Below are 9,027 nucleotides of genomic sequence, written 5' to 3' on the forward strand. Positions count from 1 at the left end.
CTAGTTTACTTCCTCTCATATCTTGGGATACTGCCATGCTGCTCTGTATCCCTCACATGACAATAATTCAGCTGACTTTTTCCATTCATCATGAAGGTCACTCAGCTTATGGGCTGCTTACTTGCAGCCTTTCCTGGCAGCTCAAAATGTAGCCTGGGAATTTTTCTTCCATGAACAGCTTATCCTGCTGTCTTATTGTTTGATGCCTATAGTCCCCAACAGCCCCTGAGCTTTGCGAACATAAGGACCACACTATCTGTTCACATTGCATTCTTATCACCTAGACTGGTACCTAGAACATACACATCAGATTCTCTGAGCACATTTGGTGAAATCAGGACCTTTATAGCTTTAATGAATTTAATTTGATGACCCAAACCTTCTTGGAGAAAGTGTTGTATGTTAGCCAAACAACATCACACATTCTATTCTTCACTTATGTTGAGTTGAAACTCACATTGAATGAACTCCTTACAGCTCAGAAGAAATGTTGTGACTGGAGTCCCAGCAAGGCCGACTCCTGACTCTGATATGACTTGGCTTCTAACACCTACACCTTTGGTTTCCAAAACAAAGTTGAATCTTGCAGTAAACCTGAAAGGGAGGAAGGAACTGAGTTGGGCATGGTTCCTGAAATTCTATTTGAGAAGCACATGTGAAAGAAACCTTTCCTGGGAATTCCTCTGAGCTTCCAGTTCTGAACCATGGTGACATTGTATTTCAGATTTCTGAATAGGCAGCCTATTTAATAACAAAATTATGTTAGGGAAAAGTCATTAAAGCTTCATTTGCTGCTCACCTATGTGGGATAACCTGAGAGCATTAACTGTTCCAGAAAAGGTATGAAAAACAAACTGAAGATACTAATTAGCATAAATTATTAAACTGTTGTTTAATTTATTAACAAAAAAAATCTCATTTTATTTCTTTTTTCTCATAAGTATTTGTTTTAATGGATCTCGAAATTTTGTGAGATGATTTTTGGTCAACTTGTCCATTAAAAAGTACTGATTTTAAAAATTAATAACTTAAAACTGGCACACACACACCATACATAAATCATTCTTTTTTCCTTCTGGGGTTTTATGATGCGTGGTTATCGTTAACCAGTCTTTTACTATTAAACTTAAACAGCCAATGGACACAAACAGTCCTGAGACCACTCTTCCCCCGCTGTGACTACGGGGGTGGCAGGTATTGGAAATAATATGCATTTGGCCTCTGAGCTTTCTGGGCAGACCTGGTGACCTTGACCGCTCCAGCTGCCTGCTGGTCCACGGCTTTGTCGACACCCACTGCAGCCATCTGTCTCATATCACAAACAGAAAAACAGCCCAGAGGAGAGACACTCTCAAAACACACACAAGGTTGCCAGGAACCATATCGACAGTGGCAGGATCACCAGATTTCAAGGACTTAGGGCCATCTTCCAGGTTTTTTTCCCCAGAATGACGATCAACGTTCTTCAGCTCAGCGAACTTGTGGGCAATGTAGGCTGTGTGACAATACAGCACAGGGGTGTATCCAGCACTAATTCGGTCGGGATGGTTCAGGATAATCACCTGAGGCGTCAAGCCGGCTGTTTCTGCTGGTTGGCCATTTTCGCTGTCAGCAGCCACGTTGCCATGACAAACATCTTCCACAGATATGCTCTTGACACTGAAGCCCAGGCTGTCACCAGGAAGAGCCCCGCTGAAGGCTTCATGGTGCATTTCAACAGCTTTTACTTCAGTTGTAACATAGACTGGAGCAAAGGGCACCACCACGCTGGGCTTGAGAACACCAGTCTCCATTGAGCCCATAGGGACAGTCCCAATTTCACCAATTTGGTAACAACCTTGAGGGGCAGACACAAGGGCTTGTCCATTGGATGAGTTAGTGGTAAAATGCAATCCAGAGGTTTAAGCAGTGTGGTTCCACTGGCCTTGCCATCTTTACGGGTGACTTTTCAACCATTGAACCAAGGCATGTTAGCCCTTGGCTTCAGCATGATGTCACCATTCCAATTGGAAATAGGTACAAATGCTACTATGTTGGGATTGTAGCCAATTTTCTTTCTTTTTTTTTTTTAAAAAAGATACATATAGTTTTTTTTTTTTTAATGTTTTATTTATTTCTAGGAGAGAGAGACAGCGTGAGCAGGGGAGGGCCAGAGAGAGAGGGAGTCACAGACTGAAACAGGCTCCAGGCTCCGAGCTGGCAGTCAGCACAGAGCCCGACGCGGGACTCGAACCCACGAACCGTGAGATCATGACCCAAGCGAAAGTCGGACGCCTAACCGACTAAGCCACCCAGGCGCCCCTGTAGCCAATTTTCTTAATGCAAGAATGTGCTGACTCCATTAACAATTTCCTTATATCTCTTCTGCTCCAGTATCTCTTCTGGATAGGGTAGGGTGGCTCAGGGAACCCATTTTGTTAACACCAACATTTAGGAGTTTCACACCCAGTGTGTGAGCCAGAAGGGCATGCTCATGGATCTGCATATTCTTGGAGATACATGCTTCAAATTCACCAACACCAGCAGCAACAATCAGGACGGGACAATGCAGGAGATGAGCTTGCAATCATGTTTGCGATGAAGTCTCTGTGTCCTTGGGCATCGGTGATGGTCACATAATGCTTGCTGGTCTCAAATTTCCACAGGGAGATATCAATGGTGATAACCGTGTTCACTTGCAGCTTTCAGTTTACCCAAGACCCAGGCATGCTTAGAGGAGGTTTTTCCTATCTCAGTAGCCTCCTTCTCAATTTTTTTTTATAGTTCCTTTGTCGATCCATCTCTTTTACAGATCAGATGATCAATAGTAGTAGTAGACTTGCCTGAATTTATACATCCATGACAAAAATGTTGGTATGAGTCTTTTCCTTTCCCATTTTGGTTTAGGTTTAGTGGTGTTTTTTAAGATACTTGTGGTCTGGCAGCAAAGCTGTATGAAAAAGCTCATTTTATTATTTTTAAAAATTTAAATAAACAGATCCCTATGAAAGATGCATAGATAGCATAATTATATTCTGTTAACATTTATGAAATTTGAAACATATTTTCTTTTCCTAAAAGGAAAGCATATTTATGCTATTATTATGTCATTTTATTTTTAATATCTTTCATAAAGATTGCTTGAAGACTAGGAAAAATTGTAAGAAAAGCTTTTAGGAAATAAGGTATAAAAGAAAAGATTAGTTATCTAGCATGGACATATTCTCTGTTAAAGTTAAATTTTGCATTAAAAAAATTTAAAAAGTCTTCAGGACTGCTAGACCACACCAAAGTAATTTTGAGATATGAAAAATATAAAAATCAGAAGTATTAATTAGAGCTAATCTGAATACATGAAAGAAATTTAGTTTGTCCTGGATAGATGAGAAGAAAATGTCTCAAATTGATTTTTTATTTTTTTTTTATCATGTGAGAGAGATAGAGAGAGCATGTGGGGAGAGGGGGCAGATGGAGAGAGAGAATATGAAGCAAACTCCACGCTCAGCCCAGAGCTGGACATGGTCAATCCCATGACCCGGGGATCATGACTTGAGCCAAAATCAAGAGTCTAACACCCAGTCAACTGAACCATGCAGAAGTCCTTCAAATTGATTTTTATTTTACTCACTGAGTCCTCTGATCTTTGATACTTAATTCTGAAAGGATGGCCTGGCAATCCTTATGTATACTAGATATAATGTCAGAATATCTTCTTCCCTCACCCCCCTTAAGAAATTATACACCTGCAATATATACAAAGGAAAAAATTTACCCTTTCTCAATTTTGTCTTGTTTTCTCCAGGTGGTCTAGTCTATATAGTACAGTGCCTTATAGTAATACATGTCACAAAATATAAGTAGTGTTTTTGTCATTTTTTTCCTATCTTCTTTGCTATAAGCCATGGAAGACTAACTTTGCTAAAAATAATACTTAGCTCAATGAAGGGATCATTACGTACTTGTAACAGAAGGTAACTCTGTGGCCAGCCTCTGCCAAGTGAGTCTTAAAATATATACATCCTCCAAATGGTATGTATTTGAGTAACTGCAATTGTATTGCTTCAGGCAAAGTACTTGCAGACCGAAGACCAGACTGGCAGAATGTGCTGAACAATTAACTCTTGTATTAAATTAGAACTACTTTCTTTTCATTTCAGCTGATCATAAAGCATAAAAGATAAAGAAGTTAAAAACAGCTGAAGAGTGTATGACAGAAAAAAAGTCTTCACTGTTTCAACTTTGCTAGTAATTAAGACAGCTGTGTGAATAATGAAACATGAACAAATCAATTTTCCTTCCCACCATATATTTAGGTAATTTTGACCTGAGTTTATAAAATATCATACATTCACACAAGGATGTTTGAATTTTTTTTAATTTAAGGAAAATACATGATATTTCTTGATTGTACCATATTTACTAATCATAGAGAAGTTAAGTGATAGTCTTTTTAAAGAAGTAAACTAGGTCGCTCAGTCAATTAAGCGTCCAGCTTCGGCTCAGGTCATGATCTCATGGTTTGTGGGTTCGAGCCCCGTGTCGGGCTCTGTGCTGACTTCCAGCTCAGAGCCTGGAGCCTGTTTCGGATTCTGTGTCTCCCTCTCTCTCTGACCCTCCCCATAATGATATATGTACTATAGTCTTTAAACAACAAATACAACAGAAGCGCTTGCATGTTAAAAACAGTATTGTTTCAAATCATGAATTTAAGGTTTGTACAATATTCCATATTATGATTCCTTATTATTGAAACTTTTCATTGCTCTAAATGTTTTATTATTCTAAACAACATTGTGTTTTAAATATCCTTTATTCATAAATCTATGATTATTGCTTTTAAATGCATTCCTAAAATACATATACCTAAAACTAAGTAATACTAAAATTATATATGTGCCTAAAGCTATATACATATCTAACATGATACATATCTAAAACTGTAACCAGACCAATGTGAGTTCCCTTCTTGGAGAGCCACAGACATTCCAGGTGAGTTGTCGCACAAAGGAAACTTTATTTGTGTCAACTAAGGAGATCACAAGGAATAACTTTCAACGCCATGACTCCTGGAACCTGAATGGGTTCCTTTTATTCAGGGTTAGGACGAATATTTAGATAGGGAAGCCTTGCCATCATACGTAGAGATGGGCATAAGGCTGTGGCTGCACCTGAAAGAAATGTGCCCATATATACATTGTATGTTATGTAGATGAGGCCTGTGCTCCTCCTTGAGCAGAGATTTTACTATTACAATCTGGTAAAGGTTGCTGTGGTCATTCTAGAGTAATTCTATGGTCCTTCTGTGCAGGTACAAGTTCAAGGTTTTGCCCAAACTGGTCTGGGAGGTACGGGCTGGCAGGGTGTCTTCTCAGGGCAGTTGCTATCACTTGAGCAGTGCTTTTGATTTCCATTTGTCTGAGGTAAGTGATAAACTGGAAAGAAGAGTTTAAGGAAAAATGTGGGACAAATGTCAGTGAGTACAAGCAGGTGGGTGGTAAAGGTCAGGTGTTGGGGTCTAGCTGGTGAGAAAACTATATATATTTAAAACTACATATATAGTATTACTTACAAAACATTATATATGTAATTATTTACATCTCAAAAGTACAGAGAAATAATTTATAATTGCAAGTTCTCTTTTTAAAAAAATTTTAACGTTCATTTATTTATTTTGAGAGAGAAAGACAGAGACAGAGTACAGGCAGAAGAGGGGCAGAAAGGGAGAGAGAAAATCCCAAGCAGTCTCTGTGCTGCCAGTGCAGAGCCAAAGGAAGGTCTGTATCTCATGAATTGTGAGATCATGACCTGAGTTGAAACCAAGAGCTGGTTGCTTAACCAACTGAGCCACCTAGGTGCCCCTATAACTGCAAGTTTTCTAAAGTCAATGTTCTAAGAAAACAGTGGTTGGAGTCTATAGTTAGGAAGAAATCTGTCTAAAATTTAGTCAAGGTGAGGTGACTATTAAGACTGTCTTGGCTTATAAATAAACAAACCAATAAACTAAGACTGTCCTGATATGATTTATATTTTTATATACTATACTGTGTCACCATCATCACTAGCTCAGTTTACTTTCTTGTATCCTTCATGCTTCAACTTTAGGGATTTTGGTATAATTTGGCAACTAATATTTACATTATTTACATTCTTATGCAATACCTACTTATAATATACATCATCTGTCCTATCATCAAATTGACATGATAAAACTGCTCTCTTTCTGGCTCCAAATATGCAGCCTAAAAGATCTGTGTGTAACTGGTCACTAATGGGTAGGTTTTATGAATTCTTTGATGTAACTTCTTATAAGAATTCAAATATGAATATTTTCGTGAAAAGTAGAAATGGAACCCCTTTTGGAGAACTAAGAACAAACACACATTTTCATTAGATTGCATAACAAATAACAGCCTTTAGAAAGTTCAATATAAAGATACAGATCAGTTTTCCTGTGAGAAAGATTAACAAATAATAAAATTAATACAAAAACATTTACATGGTGCTAGTATAACTGAGCAGTTTAAATTCGTATAAAGTGTTTGACACCCAGAAGTTACTGTTCTTTATACTGTGTTATGGTTCTCATCAAGGAAAATTAAATTCCCAAGTACTTTGTGTAAATTCCTGCAAATTCATGTTCCTGGGTATATATCTCAGCTTTTGTCTCTGTCACTGTATTATTATGTGACCTCTGACAAGCTAATTAATCTTTCCTCTTTTCCTTAGCCTTTTCATCCATTAAATGCACCTATAGGGAGATTTGTCAAGAGAGTGCATATAGTAGTTCCATTAAAGCATCGTGTTTCAAACCAGAAGAAGAATACAATATAACAGTGGTGTCCACAATATAACAGTGGTGTCCAACAGCTCTGCTTTTGGGACCACTTTTATTTCTAACACCTGCAATTCACATCAAATTGTGAAGTACAGTTGCCTCTGGGAATATCTGGAGAATGTAAGATTCGTGCTGAATCTTCAGCATTTTAGGATCACGATGTGAACAAAATAAATTTTAATTACTGTTAAAATGCAACATTAAATAGACATGCTCAAACAAGTTGTCATTAGTGGGGAGGGCATGGCGTAATATGGAAAATATCCCAGGGAGGGGTGCAAACATTTACATAAGGAAGAGCAGTTCCCAATATATATTTTCTATTTATTTTCTATTTCTATTATTATTATATTTCCCAAAATATAATTTTCTGCTTAGAAAAAGAAGGGAAGGAGCAAAACAAGGAGGTATATGAGAAATACTGGCATGCATGGAAACAAATTATTTGTTTCTCTATACCTTCCTTTAAGTCTGTGAGGTGTGACTGCCAGATTTCATGTTATGTTATGGAGACAAACACATAGATGAGGACACTTGGCAGAGCTGTGATGGTCTGATGATAGGGTAGCTGCTAACCCCATATGTTTACTCTGCTCTTGATATGTGGCTAATCTGAATTGAGATGTAAGTATGAGGTATATGAAATACACACCAAATTCAAAGCCTTCAAAAGAATGTAAAAGACCTGACTTAGCCTGTTGGGCTGTTATAAGAGAATGCAACACGCTGGGGTGGCTTCTAAATCTCAGAAAATTATTTCTCACAATTCTGGAGCCTGGGAAGTTCAAGATAAGGCACTGATAAAGTGTCTGGTGAGAACCTGCATCCTGTTCATAGACAGACTGTCTTCTTGACCGGTCCTCACATGGCAACGGGGGTGAGAGGCTTATGGAGTCTTTTTATAAAGGCTCTAGTCCTATTCATGAGTTCTTTATCCTCATGACCTAATCACCTTTCAAAGATACTACCTCAAAATACCATTACATAAGTTTCAAAATATAACTTTTGGGAGGACACAAATAAATATTCAACCTGTAGCAAGATCTTATCATAATTTTTTATGTTGATTGCATATTGAAATGCTATTTTAGGTATATTGGTTTAGAATACTATTGAAATTCATTTCTTCTGTTTCATTTTATGTGGCTATTGGGAAATTTAAAATGAAATTTGTAGCTCTTATTGTATTTCTACTGTGCAATGGTGTTATAGAAAGCAGAAGTACCTGCTACCTGGAGCATTTAGGGAGATGTTGAAGATGAGGACCTGAGAAAGTGAAAGTGTTGATAATCCTTCAGCACATCAACAATCATGCCATCGTAGGCAGGATTGCCCCTTCTCTCCCCCAACTGTCATGGATGAAAGTCATCCATAGACTGAAATATCATGGCCAAGAAATGGTCTGCTTTAATATTCCTCCTACTAGTTTAAATTCCTGTGGGTTTTTTTTTTTTTGAGATATAATTGACATACAACATTGAGTAAGATTAAAGAGTACAGCATGTTGATTTGATACATTTATATGTTGCAATATGATTGATTACCAACTAGGATTACCTAGCTCCTCTATCAGGTCATAAAATTATTATTTAATTTTTTCTGGTGAGAACATTGAAGATTTATCTCTTAGCAACTTTGAAATATATAATACAGTATTTTTGACTATAATCATTGTGTTGTGCGTTAGGTCTGTAGAAATTATTCACCTTCTTACTGCAGGTTTGAATCCTTCCTTCAACATTAATCCAATTCCTCCCCCAACACCCCACCACCCCCTCCCCCACCCTTGATATCCACAATTCTGCTCTGTTTCCATGAGTCTGGTTTTTTTAGATTCCACATAGAAGAAAGATCATGCAGTATTTGTCCATCTGATTTGTCTCACTCAGCATAATGCCTTTAAGCTCCTTCCATGTTTTTGCAAATGGCAGGATTTCCTTCTTTCTTATGGCTCAATGGCTAGAATAGTCAGTCTTGATTTTCCCCTCTCATTAACCTTTTCTCTTCATACGTAATAGTTTTCTTAAAAATGACACTTAACACATGTGATGCCTCTCCTAAATATATCTCAATACTTTCTCATTTTCCACCAGATAATTTACAACATTCCTGGTCTTATAGTCAATATTTTCTCATCTGGTACAGGTTGATTTTCCACATATTAATACATTATATTATTTTTCTACATTGATCAGTCATTCACTTCAAAGCCT

The 9,027-nt window shown here is 37.6% G+C and overlaps 1 pseudogene; it reads right to left on the bottom strand.

The window, feature by feature from the left end:
* Positions 1 to 1,179: 1,179 nt before the first annotated feature.
* LOC120228700 lies at positions 1,180 to 2,876 on the bottom strand (annotated as a pseudogene).
* Positions 2,877 to 9,027: the final 6,151 nt, after the last annotated feature.

This window comes from Hyaena hyaena, unplaced genomic scaffold (genome assembly GCF_003009895.1).
Source record: "Hyaena hyaena isolate Hyena2069 unplaced genomic scaffold, ASM300989v1 scaffold_26, whole genome shotgun sequence".
NCBI classification, from domain to species: domain Eukaryota; kingdom Metazoa; phylum Chordata; class Mammalia; order Carnivora; family Hyaenidae; genus Hyaena; species Hyaena hyaena.